The following is a 22480-nucleotide window of genomic DNA, read 5'->3' as shown; positions in this document are numbered from 1 at the left end:
GGGAAGCACAGAACAACACCAGTATTGTGAACTGATCAGTGTGAACAGGTTATTAATTGGATAGCAGATAATACTTCCAGTTATCTGGGCACCACCACCTCCGGTCTGTCTTCCACACGGTCAAATCTTAGTAGCCTTGAGTTTCCACCGCATACTCCTCCTCACCCTGATGCTCCTTCCTCCCACCATGCCGAGTGTCGTCAGACAGCAACTGATCCCACACTTGGACACTCTGAAGAGCTGTTCACTGGTCCATTTCCAGATTTGTGCCCCTCGCCTGCTCCGCTTGAAGTGGTGGAAGAGGAGATCCCATGTAGCGATGCCCAAATATTTGAACTGCCACAGCCACAGGAAGTCGACGCTGGCAATTTGTCACAAGAGGTGGATAATGGTGAGACACCATTGCCAGGAAGTGAGGAGGAGGATCATGGTGTGCAAGTGGAAGAGGAGGAGGTGGTGGATGATCTAGTAACTGACCCAACGTGGCAGGAGGACATGCAGAGCGAGGCCAGCGGCACACAGGGTGAGGGAGGCAGAGTACCCCAACAGGCAGGAAGAAGCAGTGTGATGGCCGCACACAGAAGGCAGGCAACAGTTCCCCGTAACACCAACACGAGGGACGTTGCAAGTACAACCTGTAGGTCTTCCGGAGTCTGGAAGTTTTTTAAAGACTCTGCTGATAACCCCCAAGAGGCCATTTGTACCACCTGCCATGCCAGAATCAGCAGGGGTGACAAAACTACCAGCCTGACCACCACCAGCATGATCAGGCACATGGCAGCAAAGCACCCGACTTTGTGGGGTGAACTCCAGGTTCCAAGACCAGTGTCAGCAGGTGTCACCACTGCTTCTACAGGTGTTGTGCATGCAATAGAACCCCCTGTTGTGTGTGCAAGGCAATCCCCTGTCCATACTGCATGCAAAGATGCCCCCTCCTCTCAGTCTTCACTTGTTATGGCAGTTTCTAAAGAAACAGCATCAACGTCCACGTCCACGTCCCACCGCAGCATTCAATTGTCCATATCCCAGACCTTTGAACGAAAGCGGAAAAATACGCAGCTAACGCCCCACAGGCCACAGTCCTAAATTCGCATATTTCACGACTGCTTCCGTTGGAAATGCTGCCTTTTAGGCTGGTGGAGACGGAATCCTTCCGCAACCTTATAGCGGTGGCCGGCCCTCGGTACTCGGTCCCCAGCCGACACTATTTTGCCCGGTGTGCCATCCCCGCACTACACAAGCACGTGTCCCAAAACATCTGCCGTGCCCTCAACAATGCAGTTACTGGGAGAGTCCACCTGACAACGGACACGTGGACAAGTGCTTGTGGCCTGGGACGGTACATCTCCCTGACGGCACACTGGGTAAACATAGTGGAAACTGGGACCCAGTCGGACCTTGGGACGGAACACATCCGCCCCACACCGAGGATTGCTGGCCCAATGTCAGTCAGAGTTGCCCCCACAGTGTACAGCTCTTGCGCATCATCCTCCTCCTCCTCCTCATGTTCAGCCTCCTTCTCAGATATCACCACATCAGTTACAAGCTGGAATCACTGCAGTACTGCCTCCGCCAAGCGGCAACAGGGTGTGCTGTAACTCATAAGTAGAGATGAGCGTTGTTCGACTAGAACTGTTCGCCAATCTCAAATTCGAGCTGTTTTGGGCGGTGTTCGAGTTGTTCGACGAACCTGAACGATTTGCAAAAAATTCGGCTGTTCGAGGTTATGTTCGATAACTGTTCGTGCACCAAAAGCGTGTCCTGCATGTCTGGCGCTATTTAGAGCACCAATCATGCAGGGATTGTCTGCCACTCACTGTAATGCCACAGCCATGGTGGTTGTGGCATTACAGTGATTGCCCAAATCGATGGGAACAGTGCCAACAGTGAAACATGAAAAGCCGGCAATTCATCAGCGGCATACACCGATACCCGACAATTTAGAACCGAAAGAATAGAGCTTCACACATAGATTAGATAGATAGAAACATGTCAGTCACATATATATGAAGTACAGTGACAGTGTTGATTACTGTACTTGTCATTTAGTGTAAAGGATTTATCAAAAAAAATAATAGTGTTTTCATGCACCGTCTCTTTAAAAAAGCCAGCCGGCAATTCAGCAGCGGTACCCGACAATTTATAACAGACAGAATAGAGCTTCACACATAGATTAGATAGATAGAAACATGTCAGTCACACATATAAGAAGCACAGTGACAGTGTTGCTTACTGTACTTGTCATTTAGTGTAAAGGATTTATCAAAAAAAATAATAGTGTTTTCATGCACCGTCTCTTTAAAAAAGCCGGCCGGCAATTCATCAGCGGTACCTGACAATTTATAACAGACAGAATAGAGCTTCACACATAGATTAGATAGATAGAAACATGTCAGTCACATATATATGAAGTACAGTGACAGTGTTGATTACTGTACTTGTCATTTAGTGTAAAGGATTTATTAAAAAAAATAATAGTGTTTTCATGCACTGTCTCTTTAAAAAAGCCGGCCGGCAATTCAGCATCGGTACCCGACAATTTAGAATAGAAGGAATAGAGAATCACACATAGATTAGATAGATAGAAACATGTCAGTCACATATATATGAAGTACAGTGACAGAGTTGATTACTGTACTTGTCATTTAGTGTTAAAATAAAGGATTTATTTAAAAAAAAATTGGCGTGGGGTTCCCTGTAATTTTAGTCTCTAGCGGAGGTTAAGCAGACGGCTGGGGCAGATGTTTGAAGCATGGGAAGGGGGTAATACCCACGGAGCTTCCCAGGCTACTAATATCAGCCCCCAGCGGAATACCTAGCCTTTACTAGCTATTAAAATGGGGGACCCCCCAAAAAAATGACGTGGGGTCCACCCTATTTTAATAGCTAGCAAAGGCTAGGCAGACAGCTGGGGGCTGATATTAATAGCCCAGGAAGGGTTCCATGAATATTGGCCCCCTCCCAGGCTAGAAACACCAGCCGTCAGCCGCCCCAGAAATGGCGCATCCTTAGGATGCGCCAATTCTGGCACTTAGCCTCGCTCTTCCCACTGCCCTGTAGCGGTGGCAGTGGGGTAATAGGGCTGGGGTTGATGTCAGCTTATAATGCCAGCTGACATCAAGCCCAGGTTAGTAATGGAGAGGCGTCTATAAGACACCCCCATTACTAACCCCATAGTCAAAGTTAAAAGAAAACACAAACACCCAGAATAAAGTCCTTTAATTGAAATAAAGACACATTCCTTTATTGTTCTAAATTAAACCATACTTACCATCACGCCCATTCCAGCTGAAGCCAACGATCTCCTGCAATAAAAGAAAAATAATAAACCAACCTCATCCTTACCTTTCCATGGTTCCCAGGACAGCTTCAGCTCTGCTACATCAAGATGACAGGCTGGACCGCAGCAGAAAGCTGCCATCCAGCCTGTCATCCCGCAGACACTGAGAAGCGCAGGCATGCTTGCGCTGCTCAGTGTCTGGCTGTGACGGCATAAAGATGAGACGAGTTCATGTCCAATGAACTCGGCGCACCTCATGCACGTCACTGACAGCGTGGGAGAATTCTCACGCTGTAGCGCTGAGTGCAGGAGAATTTGTCAGTGTCAGTGACGTGCATAAGGTGACCTGAGATCATTGGACATGAATGAGCTCACCTCATGCACGTCACTGACAGCGTGGGAAAATTCTCCTGCACTCAGCGCTACAGCGTGAGAATTCTCCCACGCTGTCAGTGACGTGCATGAGGTGCGCCGAGTTCATTGGACATGAACTCGTCTCATCTTTATGCCGTCACAGCCAGACACTGCAGAGCGCAAGCATGCCTGCTCTTCTCAGTGTCTGCGGGATGACAGGCTGGATGGCAGCGTTCTGCTGCGGTCCAGCCTGTCATCTCGATGTAGCAGAGCTGAAGCTGTCGTGGGAACCATGGAAAGGTAAGGATGAGGTTGCTTAATTATTTTACTTTTATTGCAGGAGATGGTTGGCTTCAGCTGGAATGGGCGTGATGGTAAGTATGGTTTAATTTAGAACAATAAAGAATTGTGTGTTTATTTCAATTAAAGGACTTTATTCTGGGTGTTGTGTTTTTTTAAATACTTTACTAGAAATTCATGGTGGTCATGTCTAATATTGGCGTGACCCCATGAATTTCGGGCTTAGGGCCAGCTGATAATGCCAAGCTGGCCTTAACCCCTTTATTACCCAGTGAGCCACCGCACCAGGGCCCTGGATGATTTGGGTACAGCGCCAGAAGATGGCGCTTCTATGAACGCGCCATTTTCTGGGGCGGCTGCGGACTGCAATTTGCAGCGGGTGGGGCCCAGAAAGCTTGGGCCTCCCTGCGCTGCGGATTCCAGCTCCCAGCTGCCTAGTTGTACCTGGCTGGGCACAAAAATAGGGCGAAGCCCCACGCATTTTTTTTTTAAATTATTTCATGAAATTCATGGAATAATTAAGAAAAAAAGGGCTTCCCTATATTGTTGTGTCCAACCAGGTACAAATAGGCAGCTGGTGGTTGGGGGCAGCCCGTCCCTGCCTGCTGTACCTGGCTGGACACAAATATAGTGCGAAGCCCCACGTCAATTTTTTTTTAATTATTTCATGAAATAATTTTTTTAAAAAAGAGCTTCCCTATATTGTTGTGTCTGGCCAGGTACAAATAGGCAGCTGGTGGTTGGGGGCAGCCCGTTCCTGCCTGCTGTACCTGACTGGACACAAATATAGGGCGAAGCCCCACGTCAGTTTTTTTTAAATTATTTCAGGAAATTCATGAAATAATTTAAAAAAAATTGATGTGGGGCTTCGCACTATATTTGTGTCCAGTCAGGTACAGCAGGCAGGAACTGGCTGCTCCCAACCACCAGCTGCCTATTTGTACCTAGCCGGACACAACAATATAGGGAAGCCCTTTTTTTCTTAATTATTCCATGAATTTCATGAATTTAAAAAAAAAATACGTGGAGCTTCGCCCTATTTTTGTGTCCAGCCAGGTACAACTAGGCAGCTGGGGGCTGGAATCTGCAGCGCAGGGAGGCCCAAGCTTTCTGGGCCCCACCCGCTGCAAATTGCAGTCCGCAGCCGCCCCGGAAAATGGCGCGTTCATAGAAGCGCCATCTTCTGGCGCTGTACCCAACTCATCCAGGGCCCTGGTGCGGTGGCTCACTGGGTAATAAAGGGGTTAAGGCCAGCTTGGCATTATCAGCTGGCCCTAAGCCCGAAATTCATGGGGTCACGCCAATATTAGACATGACCACCATGAATTTCTAGTAAAGTATGCCTGCGCTTCTCAGTGTGTGCGGCATGGCAAGCTGGATGGCAGCGTTCTGCTGCGGTCCAGCCTGTCATCTCGATGTAGCAGAGCTGAAGCTGTCCTGGGAACCATGGAAAGGTAAGGATGAGGTTGCTTTATTATTTTTCTTTTATTGCAGGAGATCGTTGGCTTCAGCTGGAATGGGCGTGATGGTAAGTATGGTTTAATTTAGAACAATAAAGAATTGTGTCTTTATTTCAATTAAAGGACTTTATTCTGGGTGTTTGTGTTTTTTTTTTTAACTTTGACTATGGGGTTAGTAATGGGGGTGTCTTATAGACGCCTCTCCATTACTAACCTGGGCTTGATGTCAGCTGGCATTATAAGCTGACATCAACCCCAACCCTATTACCCCCTGCCACCGCACCAGGGCAGCGTGGAAGAGCGAGGCTAAGTGCCAGAATTGGCGCATCCTATGGATGCGCCATTTCTGGGGCGGCTGACGGCTGGTGTTTCTAGCCTGGGAGGGGGCCAATATTCATGGCTCCCTTCCTGGGCTATTAATATCAGCCCCCAGCTGTCTGCCTAGCCTTTGCTAGCTATTAAATTAGGGGGGACCCACGTCATTTTTTTGGGGGGGGGTCCTCCATTTTAATAGCTAGTAAAGGCTAGGTATTCAGCTGGGGGCTGATATTAGTAACCTGGAAAGCTCCGTGGGTATTACCCCCTTCCCAGGCTTCAAACATCTGCCCCAGCTGTCTGCTTAACCTCCGCTAGAGACTAAAATTACGGGGAACCCCACGCCAATTTTTTTTAATAATAAATCCTTTATTTTAATACTAAATGACAAGTACAGTAACCAACACTGTCACTGTACTTATTATATATGTGACTGACATGTTTCTATCTATCTAATCTATGTGTGAAGCTCTATTCTGTCTGTTATAAATTGTCGAGTACAGATGCTGAATTGCCGGCCGGCTTTTTTAAAGAGACGGTGCATGAAAACACTATTATTTTTTTTAATAAATCCTTTGCAGTAAATGACAAGTACAGTAAGCAACACTGTCACTGTACTTCATATATATGTGACTGACATGTTTCTATCTATCTAATCTATGTGTGAAGCTCTATTCTGTCTGTTATAAATTGTCGGGTACCGCTGCTGAATTGCCGGCCGGCTTTTTTAAAGAGACGGTGCACGAAAACACTATTATATTTTTTAATAAATCCTTTACACTAAATGACAAGTACAGTAAGCAACACTGTCACTGTACTTCGTATGTATGTGGCTGACATGTTTCTATCTATCTAATCTATGTGTGATTCTCTATTCCTTCTATTCTAAATTGTCGGGTACAGATGCTGAATTGCCGGCCGGCTTTTTTAAAGAGACGGTGCATGAAAACACTATTATTTTTTTTAATAAATCCTTTGCAGTAAATGACAAGTACAGTAAGCAACACTGTCACAGTACTTCATATATATGTGACTGACATGTTTCTATCTATCTAATCTATGTGTGAAGCTCTATTCTGTCTGTTATAAATTGTCGGGTACCGCTGCTGAATTGCCGGCCGGCTTTTTTAAAGAGACGGTGCACGAAAACACTATTATATTTTTTAATAAATCCTTTACACTAAATGACAAGTACAGTAAGCAACACTGTCACTGTACTTCATATATATGTGACTGACATGTTTCTATCTATCTAATCTATGTGTGATGCTCTATTCCTTCATGTCTAAATTGTCGGGTACCGGTGTATGCCGCTGCTGAATTGCCGGCCGGCTTTTTTAAAGAAAGCGTCTTCTGAGCAGTTTGTGAGCTTTTGGACACCTTTGAAGGTGTTTTCTATGTGTTCCTATGTGTTTTTGTTTGCCTGCCATTGGTTTTAACGGTGTTCGACGGTGTTCTAAGGTGTTCGACGAACAGTTCGACGAACAGTTCCTCGAACATCCCGGTGTTCGACGAACCGAACCGAACCCGAACACTACGGGGGTGGCTCAACACTACTCATAAGTAGAGATGAGCGGTGTTCGACTAGAACTGTTCGCCAATCTCAAATTCGAGCTGTTTTGGGCGGTGTTCGAGTTGTTCGACGAACCCGAACGATTTGCAAAAAATTCGGCTGTTCGAGGTTATGTTCGATAACTGTTCGTGCACCAAAAGCGTGTCCTGCATGTCTGGCGCTATTTAGAGCACCAATCATGCAGGGATTGTCTGCCACTCACTGTAATGCCACAGCCATGGTGGTTGTGGCATTACAGTGATTGCCCAAATCGATGGGAACAGTGCTCACAGTGAAACATGAAAAGCCGGCAATTGATCAGCGGCATACACCGGTACCCGACAATTTAGAACCGAAAGAATAGAGCTTCACACATAGATTAGATAGATAGAAACATGTCAGTCACACATATAAGAAGCACAGTGACAGTGTTGCTTACTGTACTTGTCATTTAGTGTAAAGGATTTATCAAAAAAAATAATAGTGTTTTCATGCACCGTCTCTTTAAAAAAGCCGGCCGGCAATTCAGCAGCGGTACCTGACAATTTATAACAGACAGAATAGAGCTTCACACATAGATTAGATAGATAGAAACATGTCAGTCACATATATATGAAGTACAGTGACAGTGTTGATTACTGTACTTGTCATTTAGTGTAAAGGATTTATTAAAAAAAATAATAGTGTTTTCATGCACTGTCTCTTTAAAAAAGCCGGCCGGCAATTCAGCATCGGTACCCGACAATTTAGAATGGAAGGAATAGAGCATCACACATAGATTAGATAGATAGAAACATGTCAGTCACATATATAATAAGTACAGTGACAGTGTTGGTTACTGTACTTGTCATTTAGTATTAAAATAAAGGATTTATTATTAAAAAAAATTGGCGTGGGGTTCCCCGTAATTTTAGTCTCTAGCGGAGGTTAAGCAGACAGCTGGGGCAGATGTTTGAAGCCTGGGAAGGGGGTAATACCCACGGAGCTTCCCAGGCTACTAATATCAGCCCCCAGCTGAATACCTAGCCTTTACTAGCTATTAAAATGGAGGACCCCCCCCCAAAAAAATGACGTGGGTCCCCCCTAATTTAATAGCTAGCAAAGGCTAGGCAGACAGCTGGGGGCTGATATTAATAGTCCAGGAAGGGTTCCATGAATATTGGCCCCCTCCCAGGCTAGAAACACCAGCCGTCAGCCGCCCCAGAAATGGCGCATCCATAGGATGCGCCAATTCTGGCACTTAGCCTCGCTCTTCCCACTGCCCTGTAGCGGTGGCAGTGGGGTAATAGGGTTGGGGTTGATGTCAGCTTATAATGCCAGCTGACATCAAGCCCAGGTTAGTAATGGAGAGGCGTCTATAAGACACCCCCATTACTAATCCCATAGTCAAAGTTAAAAGAAAACACAAACACCCAGAATAAAGTCCTTTAATTGAAATAAACACACAATTCTTTATTGTTCTAAATTAAACCATACTTACCATCACGCCCATTCCAGCTGAAGCCAACGATCTCCTGCAATAAAAGAAAAATAATAAAGCAACCTCATCCTTACCTTTCCATGGTTCCCAGGACAGCTTCAGCTCTGCTACATCGAGATAACACGCTGGACCGCAGCAGAACGCTGCCATCCAGCCTGTCATCCCGCAGACACTGAGAAGCGCAGGCATGCTTGCGCTCTGCAGTGTCTGGCTGTGACGGCATAAAGATGAGACGAGTTCATGTCCAATGAACTCGGCGCACCTCATGCACGTCACTGACAGCGTGGGAGAATTCTCTCGCTATAGCGCTGAGTGCAGGAGAATTTGTCAGTGTCAGTGACGTGCATGAGGTGAGCTGAGATCATTGGACATGAATGAGCTCACCTCATGCACGTCACTGACAGCGTGGGAAAATTCTCCTGCACTCAGCGCTACAGCGTGAAAATTCTCCCACGCTGTCAGTGACGTGCATGAGGTGAGCTCATTCATGTCCAATGAACTCAGCTGACCTCATGTACGTCACTGACAGCGTGGGAGAATTTTCACGCTGAAGTGCTGAGTGCAGGAGAATTCTCCCACGCTGTCAGTGACTTGCATGAGGTGCGCCGAGTTCATTGGACATGAACTTGTCTCATCTTTATGCCGTCACAGCGAGACACTGAGGAGCGCAAGCATGCCTGCGCTTCTCAGTGTCCGCGGGATGACAGGCTGGATGGCAGCTTTCTGCTGCGGTCCAGCCTGTCATCTCGATGTAGCAGAGCTGAAGCTGTCGTGGGAACCATGGAAAAGTAAGGATGAGGTTGCTTAATTATTTTACTTTTATTGCAGAAGACATTGGCTTCAGCTGGAATGGGCGTGATGGTAAGTATGGTTTAATTTAGAACAATAAAGAATTGTGTGTTTATTTCAATTAAAGGACTTTATTCTGGGTGTTGTGTTTTTTTAAATACTTTACTAGAAATTCATGGTGGTCATGTCTAATATTGGCGTGACCCCATGAATTTCGGGCTTAGGGCCAGCTGATAATGCCAAGCTGGCCTTAACCCCTTTATTACCCAGTGAGCCACCGCACCAGGGCCCTGGATGAGTTGGGTACAGCGCCAGAAGATGGCGCTTCTATGAACGCGCCATTTTCTGGGGCGGCTGTGGACTGCAATTTGCAGCGGGTGGGGCCCAGAAAGCTTGGGCCTCCCTGCGCTGCAGATTCCAGCTCCCTGCTGCCTAGTTGTACCTGGCTGGGCACAAAAATAGGGCGAAGCCCCACGCATTTTTTTTTTAAATTATTTCATGAAATTCATGGAATAATTAAGAAAAAAAGGGCTTCCCTATATTGTTGTGTCCAACCAGGTACAAATAGGCTGCTGGTGGTTGGGGGCAGCCCGTCCCTGCCTGCTGTACCTGGCTGGACACAAATATAGTGCGAAGCCCCACGTCAATTTTTTTTTAATTATTTCATGAAATAATTTTTTTAAAAAAGGGCTTCCCTATATTGTTGTGTCTGGCCAGGTACAAATAGGCAGCTGGTGGTTGGGGGCAGCCCGTTCCTGCCTGCTGTACCTGACTGGACACAAATATAGGGCGAAGCCCCACGTCAGTTTTTTTTAAATTATTTCAGGAAATTCATGAAATAATTTAAAAAAATTGATGTGGGGCTTCGCACTATATTTGTGTCCAGTCAGGTACAGCAGGCAGGAACTGGCTGCTCCCAACCACCAGCTGCCTATTTGTACCTAGCCGGACACAACAATATAGGGAAGCCCTTTTTTTCTTAATTATTCCATGAATTTCATGAATTTAAAAAAAAAATACGTGGAGCTTCGCCCTATTTTTGTGTCCAGCCAGGTACAACTAGGCAGCTGGGGGCTGGAATCTGCAGCGCAGGGAGGCCCAAGCTTTCTGGGCCCCACCCGCTGCAAATTGCAGTCCGCAGCCGCCCCGGAAAATGGCGCGTTCATAGAAGCGCCATCTTCTGGCGCTGTACCCAACTCATCCAGGGCCCTGGTGCGGTGGCTCACTGGGTAATAAAGGGGTTAAGGCCAGCTTGGCATTATCAGCTGGCCCTAAGCCCGAAATTCATGGGGTCACGCCAATATTAGACATGACCACCATGAATTTCTAGTAAAGTATGCCTGCGCTTCTCAGTGTCTGCGGGATGGCAGGCTGGATGGCAGCGTTCTGCTGCGGTCCAGCCTGTCATCTCGATGTAGCAGAGCTGAAGCTGTCCTGGGAACCATGGAAAGGTAAGGATGAGGTTGCTTTATTATTTTTCTTTTATTGCAGGAGATCGTTGGCTTCAGCTGGAATGGGCGTGATGGTAAGTAAGGTTTAATTTAGAACAATAAAGAATTGTGTCTTTATTTCAATTAAAGGACTTTATTCTGGGTGTTTGTGTTTTTTTTTTTAACTTTGACTATGGGGTTAGTAATGGGGGTGTCTTATAGACGCCTCTCCATTACTAACCTGGGCTTGATGTCAGCTGGCATTATAAGCTGACATCAACCCCAACCCTATTACCCCCTGCCACCGCACCAGGGCAGCGTGGAAGAGCGAGGCTAAGTGCCAGAATTGGCGCATCCTATGAATGCGCCATTTCTGGGGCGGCTGACGGCTGGTGTTTCTAGCCTGGGAGGGGGCCAATATTCATGGCTCCCTTCCTGGGCTATTAATATCAGCCCCCAGCTGTCTGCCTAGCCTTTGCTAGCTATTAAATTAGGGGGGACCCACGTCATTTTTTTTGGGGGGGGTCCTCCATTTTAATAGCTAGTAAAGGCTAGGTATTCAGCTGGGGGCTGATATTAGTAGCCTGGGAAGCTCCGTGGGTATTACCCCCTTCCCAGGCTTCAAACATCTGCCCCAGCTGTCTGCTTAACCTCCGCTAGAGACTAAAATTACGGGGAACCCCACGCCAATTTTTTTTAATAATAAATCCTTTATTTTAATACTAAATGACAAGTACAGTAACCAACACTGTCACTGTACTTATTATATATGTGACTGACATGTTTCTATCTATCTAATCTATGTGTGAAGCTCTATTCTGTCTGTTATAAATTGTCGGGTACCGCTGCTGAATTGCCGGCCGACTTTTTTAAAGAGACGGTGCACGAAAACACTATTATATTTTTTAATAAATCCTTTACACTAAATGACAAGTACAGTAAGCAACACTGTCACTGTACTTCATATATATGTGACTGACATGTTTCTATCTATCTAATCTATGTGTGATGCTCTATTCCTTCATGTCTAAATTGTCGGGTACCGGTGTATGCCGCTGCTGAATTGCCGGCCGGCTTTTTTAAAGAAAGCGTCTTCTGAGCAGTTTGTGAGCTTTTGGACACCTTTGAAGGTGTTTTCTATGTGTTCCTATGTGTTTTTGTTTGCCTGCCATTGGTTTTAACGGTGTTCGACGGTGTTCTAAGGTGTTCGACGAACAGTTCGACGAACAGTACCTCGAACATCCCGGTGTTCGATGAACCGAACCGAACCCGAACACTACGGGGGTGGCTCAACACTACTCATAAGTAGAGATGAGCGGTGTTCGACTAGAACTGTTCGCCAATCTCAAATTCGAGCTGTTTTGGGCGGTGTTCGAGTTGTTCGACGAACCCAAACGATTTGCAAAAAATTCGGCTGTTCGAGGTTATGTTCGATAACTGTTCGTGCACCAAAAGCGTGTCCTGCATGTCTGGCGCTATTTAGAGCACCAATCATGCAGGGATTGTCTGCCACTCACTGTAATGCCACAGCCATGGTGGTTGTGGCATTACAGTGATTGCCCAAATCGATGGGAACAGTGCTCACAGTGAAACATGAAAAGCCGGCAATTCATCAGCGGCATACACCGGTACCCGACAATTTAGAACCGAAAGAATAGAGCTTCACACATAGATTAGATAGATAGAAACATATCAGTCACACATATAAGAAGCACAGTGACAGTGTTGCTTACTGTACTTGTCATTTAGTGTAAAGGATTTATTAAAAAAAATAATAGTGTTTTCATGCACTGTCTCTTTAAAAAAGCCGGCCGGCAATTCAGCATCTGTACCCGACAATTTATAACAGACAGAATAGAACTTCACACATAGATTAGATAGATAGAAACATGTCAGTCACATATATATGAAGTACAGTGACAGTGTTGATTACTGTACTTGTCATTTAGTGTAAAGGATTTATTAAAAAAAATAATAGTGTTTTCATGCACTGTCTCTTTAAAAAAGCCGGCCGGCAATTCAGCATCTGTACCCGACAATTTAGAATAGAAGGAATAGAGAATCACACATAGATTAGATAGATAGAAACATGTCAGTCACATATATATGACGTACAGTGACAGTGTTGATTACTGTACTTGTCATTTAGTGTTAAAATAAAGGATTTATTTAAAAAAAAATTGGCGTGGGGATCCCCATAATTATAGGCTCTAGGGGAGGTTAAGCAGACGGCTGGGGCAGATGTTTGAAGCCTGGGAAGGGGGTAATACCCACGGAGCTTCCCAGGCTACTAATATCAGCCCCGAGCGGAATACCTAGCCTTTACTAGCTATTAAAATGGGGACCCCCCAAAAAAATGACGTGGGGTCCCCCCTATTTTAATAGCTAGCAAAGGCTAGGCAGACAGCTGGGGGCTGATATTAATAGCCCAGGAAGGGTTCCATGAATATTGGCCCCCTCCCAGGCTAGAAACACCAGCCGTCAGCCGCCCCAGAAATGGCGCATCCTTAGGATGCGCCAATTCTGGCACTTAGCCTCGCTCTTCCCACTGCCCTGTAGCGGTGGCAGTGGGGTAATAGGGTTGGGGTTGATGTCAGCTTATAATGCCAGCTGACATCAAGCCCAGGTTAGTAATGGAGAGGCGTCTATAAGACACCCCCATTACTAACCCCATAGTGAAAGTTAAAAAAAAACCACAAACACCCAGAATAAAGTCCTTTAATTGAAATAAAGACACAATTCTTTATTGTTCTAAATTAAACCATACTTACCATCATACCCATTCCAGCTGAAGCCAACGATCTCCTGCAATAAAAGAAAAATAATAAAGCAACATAATCCTTACCTTTCCATGGTTCCCACGACAGCTTCAGCTCTGCTACATCGAGATAACAGGCTGGACCGCAGCAGAAAGCTGCCATCAAGCCTGTCATCCCGCAGACACTGAGAAGCGCAGGCATGCTTGCGCTCTGCAGTGTCTGGCTGTGACGGCATCCAGATGAGCCGAGGTCATGTCCAATGAACTCGGCGCCCCTCATTCAAGTCACTGACAGCGTGGGAAAATTCTCCTGCACTCAGCACTTCAGCGTGAGAATTCTCCCACGCTGTCAGTGACGTACATGAGGTCAGCTGAGTTCATTGGACATGAATGAGCTCACCTCATGCACGTCACTGACAGCGTGGGAGAATTCTCACGCTGTAGCGCTGAGTGGAGGAGAATTCTCCCACGCTGTCAGTGACGTGCATGAGGTGCGCCGAGTTCATTGGACATGAACTTGTCTCATCTTTATGCCGTCACAGCGAGACACTGAGGAGCGCAAGCATGCGTACTCTTCTCAGTGTCTGCGGGATGACAGGCTGGATGGCAGCTTTCTGCTGCGGTCCAGCCTGTCATCTCGATGTAGCAGAGCTGAAGCTGTCGTGGGAACCATGGAAAGGTAAGGATGATGTTGCTTTATTATTTTTCTTTTATTGCAGGAGATCGTTGGCTTCAGCTGGAATGGGCGTGATGGTAAGTATGGTTTAATTTAGAACAATAAAGAATTGTGTCTTTATTTCAATTAAAGGACTTTATTCTGGGTGTTGTGTTTTTTTAAATACTTTACTAGAAATTCATGGTGGTCATGTCTAATATTGGCGTGACCCATGAATTTCGGGCTTAGGGCCAGCTGATAATGCCAAGCTGGCCTTAACCCCTTTATTACCCAGTGAGCCACCGCACCAGGGCCCTGGATGAGTTGGGTACAGCGCCAGAAGATGGCGCTTCTATGAACGCGCCATTTTCTGGGGCGGCTGCGGACTGCAATTTGCAGCGGGTGGGGCCCAGAAAGCTTGGGCCTCCCTGCGCTGCGGATTCCAGCTCCCAGCTGCCTAGTTGTACCTGGCTGGGCACAAAAATAGGGCGAAGCCCCACGCATTTTTTTTTTTAATTATTTCATGAAATTCATGGAATAATTAAGAAAAAAAGGGCTTCCCTATATTGTTGTGTCCAACCAGGTACAAATAGGCAGCTGGTGGTTGGGGGCAGCCCGTCCCTGCCTGCTGTACCTGGCTGGACACAAATATAGTGCGAAGCCCCACGTCAATTTTTTTTAAATTATTTCATGAAATAATTTTTTTAAAAAAGGGCTTCCCTATATTGTTGTGTCCGGCCAGGTACAAATAGGCAGCTGGTGGTTGGGGGCAGCCCGTTCCTGCCTGCTGTACCTGACTGGACACAAATATAGGGCGAAGCCCCACGTCAATTTTTTTTAAATTATTTCAGGAAATTCATGAAATAATGAAAAAAAAATTGATGTGGGGCTTCGCCTTATATTTGTGTCCAGCCAGGTACAGCAGGCAGGGACGGGCTGCTCCCAACCACCAGCTGCCTATTTGTACCTAGCCGGACACAACAATATAGGGAAGCCCTTTTTTTCTTAATTATTCCATGAATTTCATGAATTAAAAAAAAAAATACGTGGAGCTTCGCCCTATTTTTGTGTCCAGCCAGGTACAACTAGGCAGCTGGGGGCTGGAATCTGCAGCGCAGGGAGGCCCAAGCTTTCTGGGCCCCACCCGCTGCAAATTGCAGTCCGCAGCCGCCCCGGAAAATGGCGCGTTCATAGAAGCGCCATCTTCTGGCGCTGTACCCAACTCATCCAGGGCCCTGGTGCGGTGGCTCACTGGGTAATAAAGGGGTTAAGGCCAGCTTGGCATTATCAGCTGGCCCTAAGCCTGAAATTCATGGGGTCACGCCAATATTAGACATGACCACCATGAATTTCTAGTAAAGTATTTAAAAAAAACACAACACCCAGAAAAAAGTCCTTTATTTGAAATAAACACACAATTCTTTATTGTTCTAAATTAAACCATACTTACCATCACACCCATTCCAGCTGAAGCCAATGATCTCCTGCAATAAAAGTAAAATAATAAAGCAACATCATCCTTACCTTTCCATGGCTCCCACGACAGCTTCAGCTCTGCTACATCGAGATGACAGGCTGGACCGCAGCAGAACGCTGCCATCCAGCCTGTCATCCCGCAGACACTGAGAAGCGCAGGCTTGCTTGCGCTACTCAGTGTCTGGCTGTGACGGCATCCAGATGAGCCGAGGTCATGTCCAATGAACTCGGCGCACCTCATGCACGTCACTGACAGCGTGGGAAAATTCTCACGCTGAAGCGCTGAGTGCAGGAGAATTTTCCCACGCTGTCAGTGACGTACATGAGGTGAGCCGAGTTCATTGTCGGCTCATCTGGATGCCGTCACAGTCAGACACTGAGGAGCGCAAGCATGCCTGCGCTTCTCAGTGTCTGCGGGATGACAGGCTGGATGGCAGCGTTCTGCAGGTCCAGCCTGTCATCTCGATGTAGCAGAGCTGAAGCTGTCCTGGGAACCATGGAAAGGTAAGGATGAGGTTGCTTTATTATTTTTCTTTTATTGCAGGAGATCGTTGGCTTCAGCTGGAATGGGCGTGATGGTAAGTATGGTTTAATTTAGAACAATAAAGAATTGTGTCTTTATTTCAATTAAAGGACTTTATTCTGGGTGTTTGTGTTTTTCTTTTAACTTTGACTATGGGGTTAGTAATGGGGGTGTCTTATAGACGCCTCTCCATTACTAACCTGGGCTTGATGTCAGCTGGCATTATAAGCTGACATCAACCCCAACCCTATTACCCCCTGCCACCACACCAGGGCAGCGTGGAAGAGCGAGGCTAAGTGCCAGAATTGGCGCATCCTATGGATGCGCCATTTCTGGGGGGGCTGACGGCTGGTGTTTCTAGCCTGGGAGGGGGCCAATATTCATGGCACCCTTCCTGAGCTATTAATATCAGCCCCCAGCTGTCTGCCTAGCCTTTGCTAGCTATTAAATTATGGGGGACCCCACGTCATTTTTTTTGGGGGGGTCCTCCATTTTAATAGCCAGTAAAGGCTAGGTATTCAGCTGGGGGCTGATATTAGTAGCCTGGGAAGCTCCGTGGGTATTACCCCCTTCCCAGGCTTCAAACATCTGCCCCAGCTGTCTGCTTAACCTCCGCTAGAGACTAAAATTATGGGGAACCCCACGCCAATTTTTTTTAATAATAAATCCTTTATTTTAATACTAAATGACAAGTACAGTAACCAACACTATCACTGTACTTATTATATATGTGACTGACATGTTTCTATCTATCTAATCTATGTGTGAAGCTCTATTCTGTCTGTTATAAATTGTCGGGTACAGGTGCTGAATTGCCGGCCGGCTTTTTTAAAGAGACGGTGCATGAAAACACTATTATTTTTTTTGATAAATCCTTTACACTAAATGACAATTACAGTAAGCAACACTGTCACTGTACTTCATATATATGTGGCTGACATGTTTCTATCTATCTAATCTATGTGTGATTCTCTATTCCTTCTATTCTAAATTGTCGGGTACAAATGCTGAATTGCCGGCCGGCTTTTTTAAAGAGACGGTGCATGAAAACACTATTATTTTTTTTAATAAATCCTTTGCAGTAAATGACAAGTACAGTAAGCAACACTGTCACTGTACTTATTATATATGTCACTGACATGTTTCTATCTATCTAATCTATGTGTGAAGCTCTATCTTTCTGTTCTAAATTGTCGGGTACCGCTGCTGAATTGCCGGCCGGCTTTTTTAAAGAGACGGTGCATGAAAACACTATTATATTTTTTAATAAATCCTTTACACTAAATGACAAGTACAGTAAGCAACACTGTCACTGTACTTCATATATATGTGACTGACATGTTTCTATCTATCTAATCTATGTGTGATGCTCTATTCCTTCATGTCTAAATTGTCGGGTACTGGTGTATGTCGCTGCTGAATTGCCGGCCGGCTTTTTTAAAGAAAGCGTCTTCTGAGCAGTTTGTGAGCTTTTGGACACCTTTGAAGGTGTTTTCTATGTGTTCCCATGTGTTTTTGTTTGCCTGCCATTGGTTTTAACGGTGTTCGACGGTGTTCTAAGGTGTTCGACGAACAGTTCGACGAACAGTTCCTCGAACATCCCAGTGTTCGACGAACTGAACCGAACCCGAACACTAAGGGGGTGGCTCAACACTACTCATAAGCTTAAGTGAGAAACCTCACACTGCTTGGGAGTTGTGGACATCTGTGAATGAGCAGGCAGATCTGTGGCTGAGACTGCTGAACCTACATCCAGGCATGGTCGTGTGTGACAATGGCCATAACCTGGTGGCGGCTCTGAGGCGAGGCAAGATCACACAAGTACCATGCCTGGCTCATGTGCTTAACCTCGTGGTTCAGCGGTTTCTTAAATCATACCCCGAGTTGCCAGATCTGCTGGTCAAAGTAAGCCGCCTGTCAGCTCATTTTCGCAAGTTAGCTACAGCCTCCCCCGTCCTTGCTGTGTTGCAGCAGTGTTTGCAGCTTCCGTCACACCGACTGGTGTATGTTGTCCCCACACATTGGAACTCTCTCCTCCACATGTTGCAAAGGATTTGTGAGCAGTTGTGGAGTACCAGCTGCAACAAGGCCGTCGATAATCAGGTCAGACTCCACACATAAGACTCAGGAGTGGACCTGGATGTCTGACATATGTACCATCTTGACAAACTTTGAGGAGTCCACCAAGATGGTGAGTGGCAATGATGCCATCATTAGTGTCAGCATTTCACTTGTCTGTCTTTTGCAATGCTCTCTGCAGAGAATTAAAGAGGAGGCATTGAAGCCAGAGTATGATGAGATGGATCAAGAAGCCGTAGCGGTCGTTTACACACAGCCCAGCCTCATCTCATCCCAACGTGCATTGGGGGACAATGAGGGAGAAGAGGAGGATGAGGAGGAGGAAGAACAGGAGCTTGTATTATGCGCTGTAGACGGTAGTATCTGTACAACTGTCATACCGTCGGCTCAGCGTGGGTGGCCTGAGGACATGGAGGAGGAGGAGGAGGGGGAGGAGGAGAGCATGGTCAGTCGTCATCTTGGTGAGGACACGTAAGTCTTGCCCATTACCAGTCTAGCACGCATGGCTGACTTTATGTTACGCTGCCTTAACTGTGACCCTTGCGTTGTCAAAATGTTGGGTGACAGTCATTACTGGTTGGTGACACTTTTAGACCCCCGCTACAAGGAGAACTTTCACTCTCTTATTCCTGAGGTGGAGAGGCCTACAAAAATGGGGCAGTACCAGAAGGCCCTTGCTGCAGAACTGTTAAAAAAAATTCCCATCTGAACACGCTAGCAGCAGAGGTCACAGTTCGTTGCCCAACCAAGGCGTACGTGCGAGAGAGATGAAACTCCAATCCAGCAGAGGCAGGGGAACACTGTCAACGTTCTGGGACAGTTTTCTCAGATCCTCCCTTCGGACAGACCCTGAGGCGCGGGGTACTCTCACAAGGAGTGGAAAGTTTCAAAAGATGGTGAGGGAGTACCTTGCCGACCGTCCAGCGTCCTCCGTGATTCCTCTGTGCCTTTTAATTATTGGGTATCCAAGCTGGACACTTGGAGTGTACTCGCTCTGTACGCCTTGGAGGTCATGGCCTGCCCTGCCGCTAGCATGTTATCAGAGCATGTTTTTAGTGCTGCTGGGGAAATTATAACTGATAAGCGCACTCGCTTGTCAACTGACAATGCTGACAAGCTGACCCTTATAAAAATGAACAAGGGCTGGATTAGGCCAGACTTCTCATCACCACCAAATGACAGCAGAGTAACAAAGTCAAATCTACTGTGTTATTTCGGGAGGTGTATTCACATGCACCGCTTCACACCCACACATGGGTATACGCTTCTTCATTTCGGCAGTTTTATGTTCTTCTCCTTATCCTCAGCCTATACCACTATACCACCAGGGTGACCATGGTCTGTGTTGCCATTATTGAAAGTTCTTCCATCCTTATTTTTGTCAGCTTTTGCTTTTAAGGCATAAGCAAAGACTGTGGGAGACCCATTCCCCAATAATGGAAATAATATTTTTAAGATGCTGTACTGTAGGGCTCTTGTTAGCTCCACCACTCTTCCAAGGGGCATTAAAACCATCTTGTTAAGCTACTGTGACCTCCACATCTCTTCCATGGGGCATTAATATTGTCTTCTTACTCCACTGTAACCTCCACCACATTTGCAAAGGGCATTAAAACCGTCTTGTTAAGTTACTGTGACCTCCACGTCTCTTCCAAGGGGCATTAAAACTGTCTTGTTAAACCACTCTGAACTCAACAGCTCTCCCAAGGGGCATTAAAACCGCCTTGCTAAACTACTGTGACATCCACGTATCTTCCACGGGGCATTGATATTGTTTTTTTATTCCACTGCGACCTTCACCACTCTTCCAAGGGGCGTTAAAACCGTTTTGTTAAGCTACTGTGACCTCCACGTCTCTTCCATGGTGCATTGATATTGTCTTTTTATTCCACTGTAACCGCCACCACTTTTCCAAAGGGCATTAAAACCGTTGTAAAGTGTAGAATTCAGTGTATATGGAGTCTTGGCATGAGTGCAAGGAAGTACAAGAAACACAGGTCTTGATAAAGAAATATTCTTGTATTACGTCATACAAGCAGATGCACAGTAATATACAAGTCTCTGAGCAAAAGGGAACACCTCCTGGTGTAACTGGATTAACCCCGGATTCCCCGGAGTTGCAAAAGGCACAACAACAAAAGACAGTCTTTAAGCAATAAGCAAAGTCTCTCTTACGGGTGCTGAGAAGTCCTTTGAGTAAAGCAGTAGTCCAGTGATCCAGCAGGTAAGAAGACTCAGATCCATAAATGGGAACTTCAGACAGGCAGGTAAACTATGAGGATTCCTCAGAGAGTGAAGCTGACTTGAAGAGTTTAGTCCAGAGGCTTCAGGAAGCAATGTTACAGACTGGCTGCAGACAGGATTCAGAAGCACTGAACTAACAGCTGAGGCTGCTTAAGTGCAAATGGCAGAAAAACAAGGTGGAGACATAGAGGCTGAAGACTCCATTACAACTGAGGGCAAAATGGATGCACAAAACAGAAAGCAAGATGGCTGCAGGGAAAAAACAAGATCTAAGCACAACATGAAAAAACCATGATAGAAAGTCTCAGAACCTCACATTACTCCCCCCTTGAGGACGGCCTCCGGACGGCTCCGAACCAGGTTTGTCTGGGTACCTCTGATGGAACTGGCGGAGTAAACGGGGGGCATTGATGTTGTCAACTGGTTCCCAAGAGTTATCTTCCACTGAGTAGCTCTGCCATTTGATCAAGTATTGGAGACGATTTCTGTGCAGCCTAGAGTCCAGAATCTTTTCCACCACAAATTCTTCCTGTCCATCAATCAACACTGGATCAGGAGGGGAAGGAGACCGTCCAAGAAACATATTAGGAACTGCTGCCTTAAGTAAAGACACGTGAAACACTGGGTGAATTCTCATAGATTTAGGAAGTTGAAGACGATAAGCCACTGCACTTATAATCTTGTTAATCTTATAAGGACCCACGTACTTTTGTCCAAGTTTAGATGATGGAATTCTTAAGTTCAAATTCTTGGTTGACAACCAGACTAAATCTCCTACCTTGAAGTCTGGTGCTGGCTTTCGAAATTTATCAGCTGCTTTTTTATACCTTTCCCGAGCTGATTCCAGATTCTCCTTTAACACCTCCAGATTTTGTTGCAGGGAATAAATTCTGTCGGCCACAGCTGGTAGAGGCGTATCTATGGGAAACCGAGGAAGAATGTTAGGATGATAGCCTAAATTGGCAAAAAATGGAGATTGCTTTGTGGAAGCGCTCTGTGAGTTATTATATGAAAACTCAGCCAATGGGAGAAGATCCACCCAATCATCCTGCAGATGGCAAATAAAGCAGCGGAGATATTGCTCCAGGGTCTGATTGGTGCGTTCAGTTTGTCCATTTGTCTGGGGGTGAAATGCAGAAGAGAGATTAACTTTAATGTCTAAAGCAGCGCAGAAACTCTGCCAAAATTTTGAAGTGAATTGCACCCCCCGATCAGAAATTACTTCATCTGGTACTCCATGTAGGCGAAACACATTTTGAACGATTAAGTCTGATGTCTGTTTGGCAGAAGGTAAACCGGTACAAGCAATAAAGTGAGCTGCCTTTGTCAAGCGATCCACCACCACCAAAATGGAGTTTTTCCCCTGAGAGTTTGGCAACTCCACAATGAAATCCATAGAAATTGAGCCCCAAGGGCGGGATGGGATGGGCAAGGGCTGCAAAAGACCTGTAGGTGAGGAACGTGGTGTCTTGAATCTGGCGCAGACTTCACAAGAAGCAACATAATTTAGGACATCCTTCCTGTAGGTGGGCCACCAAAAGAAACGGGATAGAAACTCCTGAGTCTTTAGACTTCCTCTGTGACCCGCCATCTTAGAGTCATGAACTAAATGCAGTACTCTCAATCTGACAGTCTCAGGTATATACAAGCGTTGTCCCTGCATCCACACACCATTCTTATAAGTCAGACTTACCTCGTTAGAAGGTTGTTCTAACAAGGAATCCAGTTGATAAGCTTCCTTAATGTCGTTTAATAAATCTTGATTATGGATCACCCCCAGGACCT

Source organism: Phyllobates terribilis, unplaced genomic scaffold (assembly GCF_046119375.1).
Source record: "Phyllobates terribilis strain yellow unplaced genomic scaffold, ASM4611937v1 Scaffold_24__1_contigs__length_18792416, whole genome shotgun sequence".
NCBI classification, from domain to species: domain Eukaryota; kingdom Metazoa; phylum Chordata; class Amphibia; order Anura; family Dendrobatidae; genus Phyllobates; species Phyllobates terribilis.
Note: the sequence above shows the minus strand (reverse complement) of the source record.